The following is a 26731-nucleotide window of genomic DNA, read 5'->3' as shown; positions in this document are numbered from 1 at the left end:
ATTTTTAACAGTTCTACAGTGAGCAAATAAGAGATGTTTATTCAAAGGGTTTGCATTAAACTAAACATTCCGACCAATTACTCCTACATAAAAATCAGGTGCTCTCAGTCTCTGAAATTTTAGATGTCAGATGATTTCCCTGCTGCTTATCACCCCAAGATACTATGTCACCATTGTGTCCCTGAGCATCCATAGAAAGGCTTTCGATCATGGTTAACTATTTAAATATAATAAGGTATTCATAAATACAGCCAACACGTTTCAAGGGAATAGGCTTCCCTCTTCTGTAGGGATTGTGACCTGGAGTGTCCATATCTCTGTTAGACATCTAACAAATACAAGCAGGGCAACTGGTCCTACCCCTGTCCATTGTTACCCTACACCTACTGAAGCCTGGAAGGAACAAGTTGGCTACAGATTGGTTAGGGCAGTGTTTCTTAACCTTTTTTTCCTGGGGTAAGCCTTTGAGATAACTGTCAGGTCTTCTGTAATTACTATATCCACAGCTCACAGTACAATAATGTGGTGATCAGTAGGAATAATGCCTCCAACGTTGCTGGTCAGTCACCCTTACAAATAGCCAAAAAGAGCATTGGTGTCAGCCAAAATGACATGAGAGACTGCTCATTGCTCAAGGAACTCCTAGCAATCCTTGAAGGAACCCTGGTAGAGAAACTCTGCGTTAGATGAAGAGTTACAGGGGCAACAGAACTGCCTACAGTTCTGCAAGCAAAGGCTGGAGATAACGAAGGTGCTTATGGTGATTATTTTACATGTTTTTTGTAATGTTGGATTTGGTTACTTGTTTTTTTTTGTTGAGTTTCTTATAACTTTTATCAGTCTGTATAACAATATATGTGCATTTAACATATATAATGACTATTATTTACTTGTGTAGACATTCAAAAGCTCTGAGACTGCTACTGGGCACATCCATCTTGGATGTGATGTCTTCAGCTCCAGTAAACTCAGAGCTGACACTCAAATCATACTTTATAGTATCCAGCTTTGCTTCCTCCCAGTAGCTACTCATGAAAGAATCAGGGGTGTAGTTATAAAAAAAAAGAGGGAGAAAACATGCCCGCCCCACTATTTTCTTGCCTATGAGTCACTCAAAGAGGAAGAAACTTCCCTCTGAGTGACGTCATGATTCCAGAACCTGCCCACTCTCCCATGTCTGAGCCTGCTATAGGAGAGTGGGCCGATTGTGTTCAGAGAGACAACCCGGCCACTACCCTGAGCCATATTCCATATACGGGAGATATGGTCCGCAGCTCTGGCTGGTGCGCCCCCCCAGCGAGGTCCTTCTTCTAACCCCATGGGGGGCAGACTGTCCAGAGTCACGGACCACCAAAGAATTATTTGCAAAATAAAATTGGGCACACGTGCTCATTCCCGAAAAAAGTGAGGGCACGGTGTTCCCACCCATGCCCGGCCCACTAAACCCCTGGGGATGATGTAAAGGAAAGGGTGAAGCAACTAGACCAGAACAGCCAGCAATTACACATTCTGAGAAGAGGATAATAATGTGCAAAGAGGAGAGGGGATCTGCTAGTAAATGGCACAAAAAGAATAAAGGGCACATTGCCCTAAAGAAGTTAGGGCACATTGCAGGTAAACAAAAAAAATAGATTATAAATGACTTTTTGAGCATTATCTATATTTGCTTAAGTTGGTAAAAGATTCATTTATCAGAGAGAAGGATAAGAAATACAACTTTTTCCCATTTAGTGATTGGACAGTAAAAGACTAGCAGCGGATGCACATGTTCACTCTGCTTAATCATCTTTTCCTTTTTGTTCATTGTGAGCACATGTGCATGCATTTGATTCAATTGGCTCTTTGTGTTGCTACTCCCTCCTCCTTATCCTATGTAGCAGCACTCCTCCCTATCCTATGTAGCCTCCTCCCTATCCTATGTAGCAGCACTGCTAGAGTGCTGCTACATAGGATAAAAAAAGAAGCTGATACCAAATCAAATGTTTAAACTATTTTCATTTTAAAAATGATAAAGAGAAATTCTTTAATGGGAAATTTTTATAATGGTTTTACTACATCCATTTTTTAAGTGGAAAGCAGTTTTACACATGAGATATGATTAAGAGGACCTTGCATTATATTAATTTCCAAATTAATAATTCAGAAGGATCAATACATGAGCAGTTTCTGGAGGTAAAACAGTTGACAGAAATAAATCTGTTTCATGCACAAAAAAATCTGATGTATGAGTGAGCATGCCTTTACATTTCTTTTTTTATTACGGGTAGAAAATCACGATTATCTGTATCCGATTTAGCAGAACTGTTCTGCATTTTTCAAACCGTCGCACACAAGCTGATAGAACACCTTTGAAGTATTCAGAGTCTCAGTATTCCAACTTTGATAAGTATATCCCATTTCGTGTGCCAAGCTGCAAGTGTGGAAAATATGTAAGCACTCATGGTCTGATTCATTAATCTCATCAATCTGCCATTAATAGCAGGCGGTTCATAGCTGGGGTTACTGGCTCTGGCTGTGAAAAGACATTTATAATATTCACATGTTTAGGCATAAAGGAGAATGATGGATTTTTTGCACTACTGGAAAAGTTTAATTACCATATCAAGGTTGTGATTTACAAAATCGTGGATATGTAAGAATTATAAGTACAAACAGTCACCAAGATGTCAAGCACAATAAAGCATACGTGAACCCAGAAATCAAAATTGCACAGATTACTGCACAGACATTGTTTAATTATTAACTCAATTTTTAATTGTTTATTCACTTTTTTTACCTGCTGATCTGTTACTGTTTTAGAGTGGCAACGCTCAATCATTACCTTTTTAATACAGTGGTGGCGTAGCCTTTCTTTCATGTCCTGCTGTCGTAGGTCTTTGTGTGCCTGCTAGGATTTCTAGCTCATAAATATCTGTGAATAGTTAACTACAGGAAGAACAATGCTCTTCCTTTCCTATGACTGTCATCAATACAGTACGTTAAAGTTCAAGACTAGAAGCCTGTGTGAAAAGAAGAGATGAATAATTGTTTATTTCATAGCCCACTACTGGCCATGCTCAGGCTAAGAATAAAACCCTTTAAAAAAACTAGAAGCCTGTGTGAAAAGAAGAGATGAATAATTGTTTATTTCATAGCCCACTACTGGCCATGCTCAGGCTAAGAATAAAACCCTTTAAAAAAATAAGTTATTGAAGAATATCTTTTAAAGCAATTTTTTACAATTTTTTTTAATATTCTGTATATTGCACCACTGAATATATGTACATACCTATCTGGTGGCCAATGGGCTTAAACACGTCTGTGTTACAGCCCTGTAGCTTCTGGAAAAGTCGATAAAAGCATTTTAGTAAGTTTCAAATTTCTTTGAAAATTTCCCTCCATGCATCATGGTTTCTTCCTGTAACCTCTGTGTTACTGCTGTATTGAAATTAAGATCCTAGAAAATAACTGTTAGGCCCTGGTTCAGAACAAGTGATCACCAGGAGCAAATCCCCCATCTAAAGCTACGTACACACGTGCAATTGTTCTCATCCGATAATCGGCTCAGGGCCGATATCGGACAATAATCTTACGTGTGTACAGTGCTCAACGTTCATTGTCCGAAAGACCGTCCTGGCGGTTCCACTGACGATGGATGACGAACGATCGTAATGAAAAATTGAAGGGGGAGAGAGTGCAGAGGGGTGCAGCTCAGTTAATCTCCCCCTCCCCTCTCCATAGAGCAGAATGGTGCTGTATGTACGGCACTCGTTCATGCATCGTGCAGTCGTTAGTCGTTGCAAGGGGTCGTGAAAGATCCTTTCCAACAACAATTATTGTTCATGTGTACATAACCTAACTCTGCACTTTTCACCTATAGTATGCCCCCGATCAGCCTCGGGAGGCTAGTTGCATCCTCTCAACGCCTTTAGATCCTGCCAGGAATAGCACTGTTTTAGCATGCTGTGTATGGACTAACTGACTGATAGACCCGATAGGCAGCCCAATGGCCAAGTCAAGAAGATAAAACAGGTTGGCAAAACTGTTGTTTATTGTAAGAAAGTGGCTTCATGTTGTCAGCCCACAACAAAAAAAATGTTATTATCAGGATCCCCAGGAAATAAACTGAATAAACTTTAAAAAAACAAAAAAAAATGTCCACTTAAGAAAATTGTATACAGAGTTATATTACAAAAAATTGTAAATTGAAAAATAGATTGAGCTTACAAAATCTATTAGTAAATTTTCCCCATGGTATTGAGACAACGGTTGGCCTAAAAATTTCCGTGGCGTACTAAATGCTTTAGGTCAAATTTATGAATTGAATTTCTGATTGATGATGTTTAAAATAACATTCTCTGCAATTATGTAATGATATAAGTATCTTCCTTTAAACCTTCCAGAGATCTCTAAGAGATGGAGGAAACCAGTGCACTTTGTTTGCATTTGTATTATACCTATAGGATATATATTATCACTGTCTACATTATCATCAGCGTCTGTAATTGGGAGCGTAGTCCTGTATTATCAATCAGTGTACGGCAGACCATATTGTTGATTATGGTGACTCAAGCATGAGGTAATGATAAGGTTAGAGGTCACAGTTACATGACGCAAGTTCTGACTTCTTTAAAAAACCATTAAGAGCATTTTCCTTTAGTCATAATCAATGATAGGAAACAAGATTAATGTTACTGGAATTTAAACATAGATAGCTCAATTATAGAAAATAAACAGTGTGTAAATGTGTATCTAGTAAAGTAACCATAAGTAGCCTTAGTTGTTGAGAAGACTTTTTTCTTTTTGACCAATGATTTGGTATACTGTAACTTATTGACCAGTCATGTACCTGGTAGGAAACCAAAACGACAGGGGTACCCGCTCTCACTTCTCTTGCCCAAGTAACTTTTGGTGGTGGAAATGGAAAATGCTGGTCAGGACCTAAGCCCATTGCAACAGAGGTAAGGCATCATTCAATGACATATTTAGAATAAGGGAAAATAAGGGTGGTTGTTTGGAGTCTGTAAAGTCCTATCTGAGGGCCAACCAACAGACATGCACAAAAATAAAAAGAAACTCCAAGCCAACAGCTATATGGCTGTCAAAGCTGGGATCATGCACATTTCAATCGGAGAAGGCCAATACGTCATAAAAGCAGGGAAAGGATGAAGGAACAGGTCAAGGTCAATACAGCCAGACAGCCAAGAAACTATTGAATAGGACACAAGGAGACTGGAAGGCAAAGGCATCAACAGGTTGGAGGAAGAGGTATCAAAGTGGATAAAGAGTCCAAATGACAGGTTGTCAGGAATTCAGGCAACATTTACAGGGAAGTCCAAAGTAGGTCAAAAATGGTAGCTGGGTTGGTATAGACAAGGAGTCCACAAGGAAGAGGTCAGGTCACAAGAAGATACATAAAGACCAGTCAACAGATATCAAGATCTGGTATTTTAATAAATATTGTTCTTAGCACCAATTGTGATACTGATACATGCACGTGGGCCCAATGAGATTCATGCCCATGCACTACTATATGCCAATGCTCCCAGTGCAGAGCCATACATCAGAATAAATACACACACATACACTTTTCTCAGTCAGTCCATAGAAATTGAACCCCAAACCTTAACCATGTCAGAATCAGAAGGCAGCAGTCACTTGAGAGTTTTTACAAATTCTTCCAGATTCCTGGTGACCAGCGTGTGGCTTTTTAGTAACTTATGTGCTCATTTAGGTCTTAATCCTGAATCCTTGTGTTTATTATTACACACAGTATTTATATAGCGCCATCATATTACGCAGCGCTGTACAAAGTCCATAGTCATGTCACTAACTGTCCCTCAAAGGAGCTCAAAATCTATTGTCCCTACTATAGTTATATGTCATTAGTGTAGTCTAATTTAGGGGGAAGCCAATTAACTAAACTGCACGTTTTTGGGATGTGAGAGGAAAACTGAGTACCCGGAGGAAACATACGCAGACACGTGGAGAACCTGCAAACTCCACGCAGATAGTGTCCTGGCTGGAATTCGAACCTAGCGCTGCAAAGGCCAGAGTGCTAACCCCTGAGCCACCGCTGTTTGTTTATTCCATCCTTTCTTACTTTTTTATGTGCTGTACATCCTTTTTAATGAATCCTTATGAGAGAAATATCAAATGTGGCAAAAGATTTTTAATGGGGGCTTTAAGGAGCTCAAATGTGGAAGAATAGATTCATAAAGGAGCTGTAATAGAAGTAATCCCTAATAGTGAAATAGAGTAGTGATCTGAAATAGAAGGTGATCCCTTGCAGTTTCATGTAATATGTCTCCGATGTATGTCCTCAGTCTTCAAACACTCCTAAAGCATTGAGCCTAAACATGTAAACTCACTTAGAAATAGGTTCAGAAAGTGGGATTTTTGGCAGCAAAAGATTAGTTTAATTAAAGATGATTGAATACTATACAGTGTTCCAATGTCACGCTAGAAATAATATACACATAGATCATTGCAAATGTTAATCATTCATGAGCAGGAGAAAGGATCTGGGAACCTGACGCGTTTCGCCATTTTTTTAATCTCCTAAAGCATGTTTTAATTATTATTATTAAACAGGATTTATATAGCGCCAACATATTACGCAGCGCTGTACATTAAATAGGGGTTGCAAATGACAGACTAATACAGACAGTGATACAGGAAGAGAGGACCCTGCCCCGAAGAGCTTACAATTTAGTAGGTGGGGGAATTTACACACAATAGGAGGGGAGATATGTAGTGGTGGGAAGTAGTGACGGTTTCAAAAGATAGAAGAAGATGGGTAGGCAAGTTTGAAAAAATGGGTTCTGAGTGCTCTTTTTAATGAGCATAAAGTAGGAGCAAGCCGAATAGGTTGAGGAAGACCATTCCAGAGAGTTGGGGCAGCTCTAGAGAAGTCTTGTATCCGTGCGTGTGATGAGGTTATGAGTGAGGAAGTCATTAGTAGGTCATTGGAGTAGCAGCAAGAGCGGCTGGGGGAGTATTTTTCTATCAGGTCAGAAATGTAAGTGGGACAATAACTATGGAGGGATTTGAAGGCAAAGCACAAGAGCTTGAATTTGATTCTAATGTGAAATGGAAGCCAGTGTAGAGATCTGCAAAGAGAGGTAGCAGAAGAGGAGCGGAGGGAAGGATGGATGAGTCTGGCTGCAGCATTCATAATAGATTGTAGAGGAGAGAGTCGGGTTAGTGGAATACCAGAGAGGAGGAGGTTACAGTGGTCCAGACGATAGATGATAAGAGCGTGTACAAGGAGTTTAGTGATGTTTGATGATGTGATGTTTGGTTATGCATAATCTTTAACCATCTCTTGTGTTATGCCTATGTTCCCTGACTATATCATTTAGCATACTTTCAGCCTTTGTGCCATACTTCCAGTTTCTGGCTATCTCCCATGGCATGCCTGCATTCTCAGTTGCATGTTTTACAGTCTGCTTTAGCCCCTAATTTGTCCACCACTGGTCCACATAGTTTGTTTTAGGCTTACAAGACAAATACCTATCATTTTGTACTGTTTATATAGAATGGTAATTTGCCAATGAGCTGCACCCACAATCCCTGTCTAAATGACTGCTTACTTCCTTATAAAAATATTTGACATCTGTTGAATATAACAGTCAAAGGACAGGGATGGGCTTTGTAAAGGCCCAATCATGCAGTACATTAGTGCATGCATGTTAATGCACAATATCAGAACAAATGGCACCACAACACACAATAGTCTATAGTGTGCAAGACTACAATAAGTCCCTATGTGTTGTAAAACTTCAGCAAAAAAATGACCATTAGGTCCTCTCCTCTGCTAGATAGGACTGTGCTGAGGGTCCAGCTGTGTAAATGTCAGAACCAGTTAGACCAGTGTTTATCAACCATTTTAACATGGGGGAACTCCTTGAAATAACTTATAGGTCCTCAAGGAACCCCTTTTATAATTATTGTATCCACATCGGCTTAGTGGTCACTGAAAACATTGCCTCTTACATTGCTGGCCAGTGGGAACACTGCCACCCTTACAGATACCCAAAAAGATCATTGGTATCAGTGGCAACTGCCCCTAAACTCTCAAATTGCTCACTGCTTGAGAGGAACACCTATCAACCTCTGGAGGAACCCTGGTTGAGAAACACTCAAATACTGATCCTTTGTCAGGTTATACAACTCTTATATATGCATTTAACCTTTGCATATAGCTGTTGGCTTTTATACAGGCCATTCTATGTAATAGTAGCCTTTTATAACATTACAAACTTAGCTTATGGAGGTATGCATGGGGTTCATGCAGATCGATTTAATGAATAATCAGAAACACTTGTTCCATTTACTATATTAATTTCTAAACTTTGCATTGTACATTTCATTCCATAATAAAAACTGTATTTCATTATACTGCTGATACTAAATTAAGAATTGCAAAAAATATATATGTATACAACCCAAAACAGCAGTTTGACCTTTACAAAAGTCAATAAAGTGATTTTTTTATTTTACATAAAACCTAAACATCGAACATATTACTTAGGAATGTAATATTCCTATAATGATAGTAAACTCACTCGAGTTCCCTATCTTAATAGCTAATCTTTCCACTATAACTTCCCTTGCCTATATAACTGTAAAATATACTCCAAAACCCAGTGCAAGAGATAATTACCAATTCCCTTCAATTCCTTCTTACAATGGCAATTTAAAACATAACTACTTCGCTGTTCCGATTTCTAAACCAGCTCCATCTGGGATACCACTGTGTAAGATTATCATAAAAGTATTTGTAAAATTAAATTCTCCAACTTGAAAGAAGTATGGGAACTTCAGGTTAAGATTTAAAGGCCAATTTCAAGGGTAAAAATAGTTGGGAAGGTATTCAAATGTATCCAGGGTTATGAAATATTCAGAACAAACTTTATTATTTTTAGAATAATTGGGCATCTTAATATAAATAGGCAATAAAATACTCAGAGTAAAATATAAGTGAAACAGCAGGCAGCCATATAATACCATAATAATTATAGACTGTATATGACTGCCGAGCGAACGTCCTAAGAACCACTTTGTCCATGTGACACATATTTGCAGTGTTGCCAGATAAGTCACTTAAAAAACCTGTTCTCCTATAATACACATATTCTTTTATTAAAAGAGTACTCCAAGCTAGGTTGGTAGGCAAAACATAATCAGTAGCAACCCAAAAGCATACTAAATATATGTCTTATTATTCTTATTATGCTAAGCTAAATTCTTCTTTCCATAAAACTTGACTGATAACAAACTGTTGTCGAGACTGTGATTCCTTTAGCGTTCACTAGCTCTATGAATCCTTTAATCAGAAGTTGAACATTTGTTGAACAGCACCCATTTAGAAAAAAACAAATTCCAGCACATCTACTGATTAGGATAAGGGCTTACCCCTTTTCATTGATATACATCCCGGTATGTACTACACGTAGTCAGTAATATCAAAATATTTCTGGTTATTAACTAGTATTTATATAGCGCCAAAATATTACACAGCCCTTTACAAAGTCCATAGTCATGTCACTAGCTGTCCCTCAAAGGGGCTCACAATCTAATGCCCCTACCATAGTCATAAGTCAGTATCGAACTCTAAGGTCAATTTTTGGGGGTAAACCAAATAATCTAACTGCATGTTTTTGGAATGTGGGAGGAAACTGGAGCACCCCATAGGAAAGCCATGCAAACACCGGGAGAACCCGAAAACTCCATCCAGATAGCGTCCTGGCTAAGATTCAAACCTGGGATCTAGCGCTGCATGTAGTGCTAATTTCTACGCCACCATGCTGCCCGATTAAATAATAAATCTGCTTGGCAAATGTGGTCAGATAAGGATATATTTTATAACCTAAATATAGGATTTGGGCCTTTCGTACCTTAATAATAGCTGAAATCCTGAAGAAAATAGGAGGTATCTGAGAACAACTTATCGCCAACAACCCAGCAACGACTACATACTAAAGTTGAACAAGAAAGCAAATTGGATTAGGTGCCACAGCACACAGTGAGAGTTGCCAACAACCAAGACATTGGAATTGAATAATAAAACTTTTCCTTATATCACTTAAATAGAGAGAATTAATTCTTTACCAACTTATGGTGAGCTAACAAAAAAGAATCTTGTTTTTTAGAATTTGATTTTTTAAGTGGAGGATCTGCTTAGAGCTGTGTCCATTCAAGAGCCATTTTTTTAGGGTTGCCCATTGATATAAGATTTTTTTGTCGGTGACTGAAGATCATTGTATAGGTCTACTATTGGGCATACTATTGTTAGCTAAACGTACACATAATGATAAACTACTTCCTCTTCCTGCAGGATCGCAGCTGCATTTAGACTTGCATCCCTAACGTTGTAAATCAGGTCTTTGTACTCCAGGAGGATTCAATCAGCCACAGGTGTGGGCTCGTCCAGGCCCGTCTGGGATTAAGTAGAATCATTTGATATGAGATATTCCCTAGCTGCTTAGACTATGGTCGCTTCACATGCAGGCAGCCTGGAAGAACATTGATGAAATGTGGCAAAAAGATTTTGGAATGTAATTCCAACTTCTCTGCATCTGCAGGAACGCAAGAAAGGAAAAAAAAAATCTTAATTTTGTAGTGATGATGTCAATGAGCATATGTATGACAGAAACAGTGATATGCCTGAGAATTTATGTTCAGTCAACAGGGATCACATGCTAAACAGTGAGTGTCAGGTTTAATTTCGTGTTTGTCTTGTGGTCAGTCTTGTTGAAAAAAATGTATTTTTTATCTTTTAGGAATGTTTATCTTTTTATTTTTGTTTATCTTTTTTTGTTTTGTTTTTTTATTAATTTTTTGCTATTAAATTATTCACAAAAAATAATATATTTATATATTTTTTTTATTATACATATATTTTTTTAAATTATACAAAAATTGCGCAATTTGTGTTGGTGCAAATCAGTACCATTATTTTGAATTGTACCCCAACACACCTTCATCTAACTTGCATTGACAAAATAGTAAGCATTTTTTTTTGCATTGGGCAACTGGCTGAAATAAATGGCTTACCCTAATTCAAAATATATTAATGTATAGTACTAATGTGAACAGATCCTTAGGGGGAATCTCACCTCCCTTTGTTTAATCCTTTTTACACTTCACCATTATCACACACACATTTTTTTATGATCTGCCAGTGGGGAAGATCCAATGAGGTATATTAGTGGATGATAAGCAAGCCAATCTTTTGCCATGTGCTCATAATGCCTTTATGTTCACGCAACATCTGCATCTGGACACTGCATTAGCAATTGATAATTGTGTATGAATGTAAAAATGTTTGGTAGTAATTCTTGACTACTAATAATTATTTTGTATACCCAAAAAAAAAGGAAAAACTAAGTGTCCATAATGCAGTGGAAATTTTTGGTGCTGAGCTATCACACACTATATATAGAAAAGTAGGTAGGCATGGAAAAAAAAGTTCTAGGAACGAGAAATTAGGTGATTTCTTTCCAAAAATAAATTCCATTTTTAGGCAATATTCTCTTTATTTACCTAGCCTACATACACAACATTTACCAACATTCACTGCAGGTGTATCTTCCTGGTATTTGTGATTTAAATTACAAAGTTTATTCACCTATAGTGCATTTTTAATGTTTATGCTCTGACAGCCTTTTTTATCAGATAGTGTAAATCTAGTATCTGATTGTTTTTTAATTGTTAGATAATAATGATATATCACAGCACACGGTGGGAAAGGGGACAAAAAGAGTTTATTTTTGCTGAGTTCTTTCTGCGGCACCAAAACTAAATAGGAATCTCCTAATTATTACATGTTTCACTCCTACAAAACCATTTCCATTGTGCTTGTTACAGCAGTGCGGATGGATTAAATAAATGATTTGAGGAAATTAAGTAAATCCGAACAGTAAGTCTCCCAAAGACTAAACAAATTGTGAATAAGATCTTTTACTCCAGCTCCTTAGTCTATGGACGTCTGAGTGACTATAGAACATAATACCAATGGAGAAGCAGATCCCTTACAGCACGCAATAATACTACATGAGCAGTGCTGCATGAACTGATTTTCCTGGACTTTTGTTCTCATCATCCAGGGTGCTTAAATCATAAATCACTGAAAGATTTTTAGCAGATTTCCCTATATCACTTAATACTCAAAGACTATTAACCCTCCATGGTTTGCTTTTTACTGTATTTCTAAGTTCAAAGTAAATTTTAAAAGGACGTATCTAAAATTTAAACATCTCTGTTCCTAATTAACTTATCTTGGAGAAAAAAACAAAGAAAAAAAATTATATATATGTAAAAAAATGTAATCATTTTTTCAGGCTTGTGTGATTTAGCTGTGTCATTAATGCATGTAAAATAGACCTGAATAATGAGTGTGGTTTTCTACTTTACAAATTCATCTACTGAGAAACCAAGAGTCAAATTCCACAAGACATCTGGTTTCTATTGCTCCGAGTTGCCCGTTTTGGAGTTCTAATCATGTGTTATTTTAAGGAGCGCGGTGTCAATCACTCAGCTAATAGGGAGAAGTCAGTGCCTAAATACCTGGGAGAATGGGAACTGCTCAAAAACAGGTGCAGCATGTTTAGACAATTGCTGGTAAGCATTTCTATTTGGTAAAGTACTTATGTATTCGTAATGTAGTCATTGCACAAGAATGTAAGTTAAGAGAGAAAAGGAAGGTAGCATACATAGTGCAGGATCAGCCTGATAATTTAGGTTACAATGAAACATTATGCTTGGTAAATATCAGAAAAAGTGACCTTTAATTTTTCTTTGAAAATCTGTGTGCACTTTGTAATGTTGAGAAGTGTTCTAACCACAAATTTGTAAACTTGTGGCCAGGCTATAGTTAGAAACATTCTCCTAATAAATGTTAAAAGTTCATTAAAACAAGCCCCACTGACCTGTATAACTGCAGGGACTGTGGGGCAATGTATCCTACATTTTCAGAGGAATCCATGAAGTTATTCGGCAGCTTTCAGCACCCTAAAACTACTTTCTAGAGATTCCACTATGTGTTGAAGATAAAAATGAGAAAAAGACATGAATGCAGAATCATAGACTGGAGGGAGAACAGGGTGAGTCAAGCTTATTGAATCAGAGCTGAATTTGGGAAGCTAAGTAGTCACATCAGGAGGGGCAAAGGGACCAAGGGGCAGGGGGTTGCTGAGCTGCTGGGATAATGCTGGGAGGGAGCAGACTAAAACCAACTTTCATGTTACTGCTAGAAAGGGGGTGAGCTGAGTTACTAAGTCACTTTTGGGAGGGGAAGCAAGTGGAACTGAACTGCTGTGTCATAGTTGAAAGGGGAAAGTTGAGTGGCCAAGTCTTTGTTGAAAGGGGAAATAGAGGGTGAGCTGAGCTTTTAAATCCCTGCTGAGAGAGGCGTTGGGGAAGCTGAGCTGCTGAGTCACAGCTGGGATGGGAGCAGGTGAACTGAGCTGCTGAGTTCCTGCTGGGAGTAGGCAGGCTAAGCCTAAAGTGTAGACAAGCCTTTTATGTTAAGTGAAAATTCTGTTTATTTCTTTGTTTTTTAAGTGCAACACCCATTCTTGAATGGGAGCGCAGAGCCTCCCGGGATACCCAGTCACACATTCTGGAAGGCTCTTGGGTGCTCCTTCTGCGCATGTTCGAGCCTTTTTTTGAAAAAAATTGGCGATCTCACACATGCAGAGGGAGGTACGTTTTTTTTTTTTTCAACCTACGTCACCTTATCTCACGCCGGGGTCGGGTGACGTAGGAAGAAGAGGCAAAGGTGGTGGTGCCCGGCGGTGCCCGGTGGTGCACACATGCAGAGGGAGGTACGTTTTTTTTTTTTCAACCTACGTCACCTTATCTCACGCCGGGGTTGGGTGACGTAGGAAGAAGAGGCAAAGGTGGTGGTGCCCGGCGCGACAGCTTATAGACAGACGCCGGGACGATGCAGGACCGATGGAAGACCCCCTGGACCGATAGACTGAGCTGCAGGATTGAATGTAATTTTTTTTTGTTTTCTGCGTTTTTCAGTTTACTTCCTTTTTAACTTTCACAATACTGCCCAGGGCGAGCTGAACTTCTATGATAGTAGCAATAGCAACTGAGCTTGTAAGACATTACCAGAAAGGAAAAGTAGGAAGAGCTGAGCTGCTGAATCACTGCATAGGAAGATGAATTGGACTGAGATGACTGAAACAGTGCTCGGAAGAGGATATTTCAGAACTGAGCATGATGTATAATTTTCAGCATTTCTGTTACGAATGTTGAAGATGGGTTTCTCCACAGAACCTGCAACAAATACCTAAATTTATTTAGCCTGGTCCTATGTTCACCCTAAGCTCTATAGACTTTCGAAAAAAAAAGTTTCCACACATCACGCAGTTCTGTTCACCTTTTCTGTTGTCCTTTTCATAGTTCTTAACTCATCTTAAAGGCTCGGATATGACCTTTTATGCAGCTTAAATGTACCCACAAACCATCTGGTCAGATTATATTGGAAGCTGGAGTATTCTGAAAGCAGACCTAGCTGCAAACCTCTATCCAATACAAAACCATTCTTCAAAGCTGTAGAGCAATATTGAATGGTCGTATTACAGCCTAACACTATAGGGAAATAGAGCTTAGATCTATTAATTCTGAGTTGGGGAAAAACTCATCAGTTTAAGGTGAAATGACTTGCAGAACATGACGTCTTGATAATACTGCACATTCATTTGTCTTTTTTAATATAGCTGCTTTTTTGGATGGATGAACTGGATTCCCACTGACTGAACACTATGGTATTTCATTTGTTCTTCAGTAATACGAAGGTCATGGCTCATTACTCTAGTATATCCCCTCATGCAGGGTTTCCATAACTACATACTAACATTCTCAGCGTAGAGAGGAGTTGGGGACAAACAGGGAATGAGGTAAGATTACCTCCTCATAAGAAAGTTCCCTAGAATATTTGCTAACTCTGTCTAGAATACTATCGGAACTGTAATGTGTTTTAATGCACCTTAAAGTGGAACTAAACTATTAAAAAAAATTGAAATTAGGCAGGATGTTAATTGCAGACGGAAGGGTGGCAAGTGATGTCCCTTCTGCAATAAAACATACTTACCTGCATGTTCACAATCCTTTCTGAAATGTACACTGAGCAGTGCATGTGCTTGAAAGTTACATCACTCCGTCCTGGTTAATTAAAATGGCCAAAGACTAAAATCTGGAATACCAGGTGAAGATTCTGGTATCTAAATGTAGCAAGGACAGGTGAGTGTACTTAAAAAATTGTGAACAGGTTAGTTAGTTTATTTTTTTTGAGAAGATACATCACCTGTCCCTTCCACAATCAAGAACCCACCTGTTCATGATTTTTTTTTGACCTTTAGTTTAACTTTAAAGTTTAAAAATTATAAAATTCATGTTTATTACATTTATAGCTTACATCAGAATACAATTATACCTAGTAATTCTGGCATGAATGTCCTTGTTCAGGCACTCCTATGGGGTCGCAATGCTGTCTCCCCTAAGTTCACCCTGGTTCATTACCCTATTGCATGCAGTCATGATAAAACTCAATGCACCTAAATGTCTAACCATATTCACCATCAGGAAGCCCATTCTATGCAGCGGATTCTTCAATACATTTATGCAAACAATAAGTGGCTGTTAAAGCAGAACTAAAAACAAGCAAGAACACCATATAACTCTGTGGGACTTTTAAAGTACAATGTAAAAATTAAAAACAATCACTTTATTAAGACATAATTAAAACAATAAACCACACAATATGAAAATCATGCAATATCAAACAATCCTTTGATAGATTGTTTTACAAAAGATGTATGCGTCTCTCAACGCGTTTCACTAGTATAGCTTTCTCAAAACAAACATCAATGGTAGTACAGTCTATAATAGAAAACACAGCTCATTGTATTATTTTTTTTTATTTATACAACTGTAATATTATTTCACTGTAAAAAAATGCTAAAACCTTCACTTCTTATAGACTAATCATATATACCATCAGCACACTGATCAACTTACAGTCAGCAAACCTAACAATGTAAATTCCTACACTAAAACCATGCTATACTCACCTGTCCCCATTCTGTTGGAGGATGCCACCATCTTCCTCCTTCTTCTCTTCCTGGTCGCAATCTTTGAAAGGGCATCCCCTGTCTATTTCATCAAAAATGTTCTTCCTAAATCAAATTTTTCAACAGTGAAGATCTGCAGCTAGGTGAAAATTTGCAGAACAAAAATACAAAAAAGTGCATATTTTGTTTTTGAAATGAAAAAAAATGGCGTTTATCTAGTTATAGATTACATCTCCTATGTACAGGATTTCATATCCAAGCTGAATTAAGATAATGAACAGCTAACCCACTCCCAAGGTTTCTTCTTTAGCCAAGGTGCATCGTAACTATTGACAATTCCCACACAGAGATGAATACAAAGGACACTTCAGAACCCTGGATAAAAATATACTGAATTGGTAACCATTTTTTATTCTTAGTATAAGAGACCAGAAGAAAGTCAGCCTATTGTTTCAACAATATTGTATAATGCAAAGTTTTCAGCAACATGTAATTAGTGCAATCTACATTGTCTGTCCAAAATAAAAGTTACAAACTTTAGCTTTGATTATGCCATGCATTTGCCATGGTATCGGTTTGAAAAACGTATGCAATGTCACAACATTTATTTCTATCCAAAGTTGCATTTTTTTTTCGCTGATGATGGGAGAGTCCAACTGCTGTATAAAGTCTACCCCAGCACATCCCAAAGATCCTCATTGGGGTAAGGTTATGGATCAGTGGCCAATCCATGCTCCATGGACCATTCTTCTTTGAGCCCAATGAATCCTGGCATTGTCATCTTGGAATATGCCCATGCCATCAGGGAAGAAAAAAACCATTGGTGGAAATTTTTGAATTGTTTTTAAATTTTTTGGGCGACAAAACATTAATGAACCTAGACCTGACCAAGTAAAAGAACGCCGGATCATAACACTGCATCCACAAGATTGGCTGTGTATATATATATATATATATATATATATATCCTTCCTATATACTTAGCTTACTGTTACTATCCATGATGTTAATGAGTCGGTTTTGGCGCGTGTCTTTAATCAGCCATACAATACTTTCAAAACAATTATTTTTCATCCAATTTGTTACCTTTTTCTTACCTCTTGGTTGCCTTGTTAGGCTTCCTTATCCAGGACAAGATTGGTTTTAATATTTTTGGAGTGATCCCCTTGGCCTTTCTTTGATAGCATACCTCTCGTTTTTAAAATAAATAAAAGGTTGGCATGTTATCAGACTATTACTGAGAGGTATTAAAACACATCTCTTAAATATTTGTTTTTTATTTATTTTTATGTTAATATTATAATTTACAGTAACATCTATGGTTTTTTGGGTCAATTTTGACCCATATATATTTACTTCAACACAAGGCAAAAAAAAGTTTTTTTTCTTTCCAAATTAGAAAAGCAGAACAAGTAATACAAAATGTAGATTTGCAAGGGTAAACAACCAATCAAGAAAATCAAACCAATTTACAGGAACATGCATGTCTGTTTGTGTTTAGATGCATGGGTGTCAAAAAGTGAAACTTTTAGTGTGTTCTTTGCATAAATATTTTTTCGCAGTGGAAGCACAATGTGTTTGTCTTCCTGTCCTTATTGCTAGGGCAGACCTGACACCTCTTTCTTTTAGATTTCCTCCTGAGAAGTTCTTGTCCAAGGTTATAGCTGGTAAAAAAATTGTCACACGTGATATTGTGACCCCGCAGTCCAGTAGTCATTTCGAGGACTACACGTTTTCCTTGGTTTTTCTCTGGAATGTTACTTACAGAGTTACCTGTGTAGATCAGTAGATTCCACGCAAAGCTTGTTTTTGCATCCCAGGCTGCCCAGATTTTTTTTCCGTATTTGCCTGGCTTACTGAGTATGTATTGCCAGAAGGGCCATTTTCCACGGAAAAGGACAAAACGTTCATCTACTGTCAACTGAGGCCCAGGGTGAAACATCAGTGGAAGGAGCTGCACCCATCTCTCCCAGGCATCCCTGATGGGAGCAAGCTTGTCAGCTTTTGCTCTAGTATCCCTCTTGGCAAATCTGAGGACTCTTAATATCATTCGAAAAGTCGGAAGTGACATTGTTTACCGGAAAATTGTTCTGCCTGATGATGTGTCCCAGAGACTATGAGTGGCCTCATTACAGGATCTGTACACTCCAGCAAGAAGAAGAACACCGATATAAGCATCCAGGCATTCCTCGTCAATGTCATTCCACATGTCCCCATGGACATTTTTTCCTTCAAGGTTTGTCATAGAAATTATGACTTTTTTTTGCGACAAAGGCATGAACAATTCAAAACATGTCTTGATGTCACTTACTCTAATCACAGCAAACCTTGTGATCCCAGGGGTCATTTTAGTGTGTGTATGATTTCAGTTTTGGCACTAATTATTGTTACATATTCTTATATTATAACCGGGTCGAAACTGACACTAAACAACACAAAGGTAATAATTATCACCACAGCATTTTATAATTTAGAGAAATTGATTATTTTTGTTTTATTTTGTTTACATAGAGGATCCTGGCAAGTAAAAAAAACATTGATGCAATAAACAAATTTATGTGGTACTTATATTCATTTAAAAAATGAAAATGGGTCGTAAATTACCCTAAGAATATAGGAAGGATATATATATACAGGGCAACATGTATTTTACTTATTATCCTGACTTATAGTCCAGAACAAGTTGCAGTATGGTATTGTTTTATGTTCAGTTTCCAATACAGTTGGATTTTTTACAGGTTCAGGTTAAATTCAACTGTGTTGGAAACAATATAACCCATTGGTACTATACACCATCTTTTCAACATCCTCCCTATCTGTAATCTTCATTTTGTCTTATGACTAAATGAATTAGAGAATAACATTACCCAGTTTCCAACTACACAACCATTTGACAATCACTTTTGGCCACTTGCTAAAAATTTCAATGGACGGTCATGGGCAAATGTGGTGTCTTACAGTGCGGTAAAATATAGAGATAGATAGATCAATAGATAGATAGAAAGATAGATAGATAGATAGATAGATAGATAATAGATACAAAAACATTCATAAAGAACAGATAGTAGACAAAAAATATTTTCCTAGTATCAACTAAAAGTAATAAATTTTAAATAATTTTAAACAAGCTACATCCACTTGAGACTATTGAGAGAAAAATATATAATTGCCTAGATTCGTTGTCATGCTGTTCTGGCCTCATGCCCACCGCTCGGCTAGTCTCATAACGACTTTTACTAAGTGTTCAGATAGTCCTTCCAAGTACAGTCTCATGCACCTAGTTACAGCTGATCACAGAAATCCTTCAATATTGTACAATCAACTTTAAAATTAGTAGCCATACCTAGCCAGTGAAGTCATCGATAATTCCAGTCCCTCTCCCTGTTTTCCTAAAACCCTAATGGTGGGAAAAGTGGTACAGCTACACCGTCACTTAACTACGGCACAGCTATGCCACAATACAGGTGCCATGTGATGGAAAAGTAAAACAGGCCATGGAAGCAATCAAATTGTTTTACTGCCAGCTTTAACCATCTGGTCTACCATTGCAAGGGGAGTATTCACTTAGGTGTTACAGCCATTATCACTTATAAATTGCTATTCCAGTAAAGCACCTTTAAATAACTTTAATCAACAATGGCACCTGAGTGGATACAGATTTAAATCGTTTTAAATAGAAAAATTACCCGTAGAATTCTTTTGATGTGTTTGCAGGCATTGGCTTCTATCAAGGGCTTATAAAGCTTCTATAGAAGGAACACTGGGCTCCATTGATTTTCTATTTCTTGATAAATATTAGGTTCATTTATACAGTCTCATTATATCAGTTTATTATAAGAAGAAAATTGTAGAGCTGCACTGCAGCTTAGACATCTGTTTAAAAAACCACGGAGCTTATTTTAGCGCACTTTATAGAAGTCATTCACTTAGCTAAACTACCAACTTGTTTTCATCAGTTCGGGTTACTGAAACAATAGTTATTCCTCGGAGCTCTCCAGCTTGAACCTATTATGACATCTCTTTACAAGTAGCAGTTTATAAAATATAGAGGTACAGTTCTTCAATGGTTATAATTTAGTCCGGGGTTCTTTCCACCCATTTTTTTATTCGTTCGCTTTTTTTTTTTAACATGCTCATTTTTTCCTACTAATATATCATTTATTTCTCCCTAAACATTTTAACTTCATTACAAGCTGATTTCCCAATCGCAGATGTTCGGAAATGCAGTTTAGTTTGTAGCTTTTTTATTTTTTGCTGTTATATAACGACTGTCAGTAGTCAATTATTGTCTGTTTAGAAGCCCCAGGAGAGTAAGGATGTTTTTATTTGCCTCATTGGATTTGGGAATAGTACATCCGATGTCAACGTCAGTGGAAGATAATAAATTCACATTGTTTTATGAATGTTGGCTTGTTTGTTTGATTGGTTGTTTCACTTATTGAAAAAAACTACTGTCCATTCAAAGAGCAAATTTAAAAATAATTAAAGATCTTCGGTTTTTAATTTTCTTCTTATACATATATTAAAATATATAAAATATATTATATACAATATATTTTTTAACATTTTGCCTTGTTTATTTCCTTCTTTCCCCCTTATGCAAATGTTGATCAAATTTTTAGATATTTGGATATACAAGAGAACCTCATTCACCAAACATTCACTGCACATTATGGTAACTAAAGTTCGAAAATGAAAAAATTGTGAGCAGGCAGGTTATTTATTTCAGAAGGGACAGGCGATGTTCCTTCTGTAATAAAATAAATGACCTGCCTCTATGCAATTTATTATAAGTTCACCATCTGTTCTCGCTGTTGTAGATGCTCGTATCTTCCTTCGATCTTCTTCAGGATCTTCGACTTTACTGTTTGGTCCAGCCAGGATAAAGTAATTCTTGCGCTTGCATACAGAATCTTATTCATTAATTCCCAGCAGCCAGGTTTACCAGGATTGTACATTGGGAATAAACAGAGTAATGTACTTTATTATTATTATTATTATTATTATTATTAATAAACAGGATTTATTTAACGCCAACATATTACACAGCGCTGTACATTAAATAGGGATTGCAAATGACAGAATAATACAGACAGTGATACAGGAGGAGAGAACCCTGCTCCGAAGAGCTTACAATCTAGTAGGTGGAGGAGTTTACACACAATAGGAGTGAGATATGTAGTGGTGGGAAGTAGTGATGGTTTCAAAAGACAGAAGAAGACGGGTAGGCAAGTTTAAAAAAATGGGTTTTGAGGGCTCTTTTAAATGAGCAGAAAGTAGGAGCAAGCTGAATAGGACGAGGAAGACCATTCCAGAGAGTTGGGGCAGCTCTAGAGAAGTTTTGTATCCGTGCGTGTGATGAGGTTATGAGTGAGGAAGTCATTAGTAGGTCATTGGAGGAGCGGAGAGAGGGGCTGGGGGAGGATTTTTTTTACCAAGTCAGAAATGTAAGTGGGACAATAACTGTGGAGGGATTTGAAGGCAAAGTACAGGAACTTGAATTTGATTCTAAGGTGAAATGGAAGCCAATGAAGAGAACTACAAAGAGATGCAGCGGAAGAGGAGAAAAGATTGCACACAGGCAGTTAAGTTTGCTTTATTACAGAAGGGACATTGCCTGTCCTTTTACAATAAAGAAGCTGTATGCTCATTCCACTTCAAATAACAATGATCAATTCACCTGCAGTTAATGTTTGGTCAATGCTTCATGGATTTTCCCCTAGGTAAGCATTTTTAATGGGAGACCACCCTTGAGTGAACAACATGAATCTAAAAATCTAAAGCCAAAAAAAAATAGTAAAATAAATTTTTGGCATTTATAACACATTTATAATTTCTAGAGACAATGCCATAATTTCTTCTCCTAAATAAACCCCAATTATTTTAAAGTAATTAAACTACATCTTCAATTGTAGAACTCTCAGTGTTTATTATCCCATTCCTAAATTTTCAAAGCGTTGAAATACTTTGAAAATGAAAGGAAAGGGACATGCCTGATGTGTGATAAATCAACGAGTGCCAAAACTGCAAAGAATATCATGTTAAAGCTTCAGGCAGAAAGAACCAATATCCTGTCTTCTATGAAGGTGCGCAATGGAAGTGTTAGGCAGAAGGCCATTTGCGGTAGGCACTGGGCCAATTTTTCAGGTAGCCAATTTCCTGATCGCTCCCTTGGTAAATGATCCCTCTTGCTCAAAGCTTTTTTTGAGCCTGGGAAAAAAAAGAACAAAGCTTCTGGTAATGGCATGCAGTATACATCCCTAGAAACATACACACAACATTGTCTGAACAATAACATAAAAGCAATTCAATTGTGGCTGAATGCAAGAAACCTGATATGTACATTCTAGCAACCAATTTATTGGTGTTCTGTCATTTTTCTGTAGCCATGGATCTCCAGTTATTTATAGAAGCAGGTTGTCTGTTTTTACTTTCTCTATAGGTTGCAGGTTACAGTACAGTTTTGCTGCATGGTAATAGGTGAGCAATTTAAGATTTCTTCTGCCATAATTCCAGAGTGTAGCAGTAGAATGGTTATGTGTGCCACTGCTGTGTGTGTTGGCGAGAGTTTAATAGGCTGCCTCTATGCTCAAGAATGCACCAAAAAAGGGGAAAATACTATTTCTGTCACCATCTGCATGACACAGAAATACCTGCAAAGTAAATTGGGGTGGCATTCAGAATTATGGGCAACATACTGCACCAATGCAAGGAATTTGCATTGCTGCTCTAATTAATGTGCATGTACTAATTCTACCGATGGTGCAACACAAATATGTTAGCATGGCGTCTTGGGTGCCATTCAGAGTTAATTGCTTCCAATGCAAGGAATGTGTAATGCTGCACCAATACAGGTGTATATATCATTTTTGGCAGTGCATTGAATTGTAGCTGCACAACACTACAACATATGTTCATCAGCAATCTTGTGTCGCAGATTTAGAGGTGTGCAGGGTGGGAAGACAGAGATAGTCAAGAGTTTTTCTAGTGATCCCTAGATATGGATTCTACTATTCTAATGCAAGCAAGCTGGGCAAGCCAGTGCCTCTCATTTGGGGGTTTGAGCTGAGTGAACAGAACAGGACATTTGTATTTAAAGTGTTAGATGAGGACAAGAATAAGGAATGTATGTTTGGTGCCATTGATAATGAATACCATAAGCTGACATCAATGCAAATACCTTGAATTGCTGCACCAGGGAAGGTACATGTATTATTTTGGTGGTGCCCTGCATATGTGTGAAATCAGCAAGATGTGTTGGGTCTAAATTAAGAATATTAGAGAACAAAGAATAAAAAAGAAGAAAGAATAGCAGCCTGTGGAACCAATGCAAGGAATGTGTGTTGCTTTTTTAGTAAAGCTATATATATGATTTCTGGCAGTGCACTGAACTGGAGCTGCATAGTGCTGCAATACATGTACATCTACGAAGTGTACAGAATGATATGATATGATAGAACCAAAGTAAATAACCTGCTTTGCTGCACAAAAGAAAATGCATGCATTAATTCTTGTTTTGCCCCACATCTGCATGACTTTGCAATACACATGCTTTAGCAAGGTATATTAGGGTGCCATTCAGAAAAAATGGCATCCCACTGCACCAATGGAACAAATATGCTTTGCTGCAACAATACAGATGTATATACCATTTCTGACAGTACATTGAACTGAAGCTGCACAGTACTGCACATGCCAATCTGGAAGGTGTGTTTTGGTGACAATTAGAATAAATGGCACCCTATAGGAAAAATGCAAGGAACATGTATTGCTTCTCCAATACAGGTGTAACCGTACAGCACTCCATCAGGAAAATGGTGCTATTCAGAATGAACTGTAATGCCACTTTCATGTCTCTGTGACCGCTCAAGGTCCTATGACCCACTCCAATAAGACATGGCAGCAGAACTCCAGGCTGGGTCACTTCCTTTATTGGCAAACAGACAAATCCTGTCCACAGATAGAAGGTAAAAGTATATCTTCCCAATAAAAACATAGCAAGCAGAAACATTTAGCAATATTTTTTCAGTGTTTTTGGGCAAGACTGTAGATTCTTTTTTCAAGATCCCGCTCCCTGAAACTCTCTTGCCTGAGTGGGGTGAATGTACTGTGAGCTGTAGACATAGTAATCCTGTGCAATTAACTACAAGTACTCATTGTACCATGTACTTGTTCAATAATTAATCTTTATTACGATGGTTCACCACAAACAAGAACAGCAAAATTACTTGGGGCTTCTTTATGAAGCAGTGAATCACATTCAGGAAAGTTCTCTGGTGGTGAATCAGTTACTGACATTTAAAACACATGGACTTGGAAGGTTCTCCATCAGAGAACATTACGGAATGTCTGATTAACTGCTTTATACAGATCCCTTTGTCATATAAATTTTTGATCAACATACCGCCTGTAAGGAACTTACCCGCCCTGCGAGCCTGCGGTGTCCCTGGGGTTCCCAGCCACAGAGGGAGACCCCTCAGTAGCAAGCAGCATAACCAAGGCTGCTCCTCTGCTCACAGCTTGTCTGTCTCTGCAGGCGGAGGGATCCGCCCTGGACTAATTACTGATCAGCCAGGCAGCAGCCCTTGCATCCCTTTGAATGTGGTTCCTGCTCCCAGCACTGTGCAAGTGCAAAGTAGTGCACGTCCTAGGGGTACTGTGGGAAGAGGTGCGCGTGTTACCATGCGTCCCTCTTGTACCCCCCGAGGGCGTGGCACTCGGCTGCTTCGCCCCAGGGCGGGACATAGTTAGTTTGAATTCCCTGCGGCCAATCAGCTGCAGGGGATTTACTCAGTCTCCCATCAGACAGTGCCAGGTGGCGCAAGGTGATTGGTCATCCTGGCTATTTAAGGAGAGCCTGTCCATCACCCCATTGCCCGCTATAGCCTCTGTTACCACAGTGTGCTTGGGTGTGTCTTTGTGTGTTTAAAACTTCTGCTTGTCATCTCAGTGACCCGGTCTGAACCTAACTCTGATTGAACTCTGCCAGCCCTGACCTCGGATTGTTATTGACCATTCTGCCTGCTGCCTGCCCTGACCTCGGATTGTTACTGACCTGCTTTTGCCTTATCCTTCTGTACCTTGCTTGATTGGACTTAACCCTTGCTGTGCTGTACCATTCTGAATAAACCTTATTCAAGGATATCTGGAGTCGGTAGTGGTTTGTGTGCCCAGGCGCATTACACCGCCTAAAGATTGGTAAAAAAATAGAACGCACTTTATTTGACTTTTGATCAGTTTGACCTTATTGTAATTGGTTAATTGATCAAAAATATAGAAGGTGTAAGTGAAGATAATCAATCTTATAGGAAACATTAAAGCTGTATTACTCATCTCGTTCCACACATTGTCTGTCCCTTTCTGCAATAATTACCTAATAAGTGATAAATAAGTGGTCACAGCAGGCTTTATTGCAATAAAACATACTTTTCAACCTGACCACTGTCTTCATCTGTCAAAAAATGGTGCTTGGATATTCTACGCATCCCGGCTTCCTCTGTGTGAACTCCCGTGAGCCTGTGTTGGATTTACATCATCCTAGTCCAGCCAAGATAGCTGGAGACCCAACTCCAGAAAGAAGGATGAAGATAAAAATTCAGGCCGGCAAGGTTATTTTATTGCAGAAGAGACATCAGCTGTCCCTTCTGCAATAAAGAACCTGGTGGGCCACAATTTTTTTAATTTTTTGGATTAATTCTACTTTAAAAAATGTTAATTATGCCCAAGATGTACCCTGAATAATGTAACTAAACTGCTCCTGAAAAATATCAGTATATATGCAGTGTGAGATCTACGGTAAAGTTGGCCTGGAGCTAGCTAAGTGCAGGGCCGCATGACAGGGCAAGCAGGGAAGGTAGGAATGCAGGGATTAAGTGTTTAAAAAAAAAAAGAAAAAAATATGTTGAGAGCGGGCAAAAAAAAAAGTGTGGGAAAAAAAAAAAAAAAAAAAAAAAGAGTAAAAGTGAGGGCGGGAAGGTATAATGTGATTAGGGGGTTAGTGGTGCAAGGAGGAGTGGAGACAAGATTTAAAAAGGGGGACACGAGGGGAAGGGGTCAGTTATTTTATGTCCTGGGGACAAGCGATTCCCACCCCCTCCCTCCCTGTTTGAGGGTTTTCAATGTCAACAAGTAATTGTCATAGCAGCAGGGCGGTTTTGTGCTAGGTCCGTGTATGGGTTAAGGTTTGGGAAAAAGGGGGTAGGGCCTATCAGGGGGTTGGCTCTGTTTTGTCAGTGGTGGTCCTGCACGACAGTTGGTTGTTGTGGGGGCTAGGTGTTAAAAGGGCTTATCCTCTAAATTGTCCCCGAGGCGGTGAGATAGCCGCTGGGGGCCTGGTTAGTGAGCGGAGGTAGTTGGAAAAGGTTTACGATGGGAGGAATCATTGCATGGACCTAAAAAGAAATCAAGGACTGGCTTGGAAGTTTGTTGTTTGATGTTTTACATATGTTAATGTATATATATAAAAGGTTGTTATTATATACAAATAATGATTAATAAATGATTAATCCAACAGATGGTGTGGTCTCTTTTAATGGGGAGTGTTGGGTTAAAGTTGGGAAGGGGCAGCTCATGGCTTCCTCTGCTGTGCCCTAGTCATGATTCAGTTTTAGGGGACTTGAAGTGAGATTTGGTGATCTGGTCTGCTCACTGTATTTGCTGGA

The sequence above is a fragment of the Pyxicephalus adspersus genome, chromosome 4 (genome assembly GCF_032062135.1).
Source record: "Pyxicephalus adspersus chromosome 4, UCB_Pads_2.0, whole genome shotgun sequence".
In the NCBI taxonomy this organism is placed as follows: domain Eukaryota; kingdom Metazoa; phylum Chordata; class Amphibia; order Anura; family Pyxicephalidae; genus Pyxicephalus; species Pyxicephalus adspersus.
The sequence above is the reverse complement of the archived record's forward strand: the minus strand, read 5'-3'. Positions refer to the sequence as shown.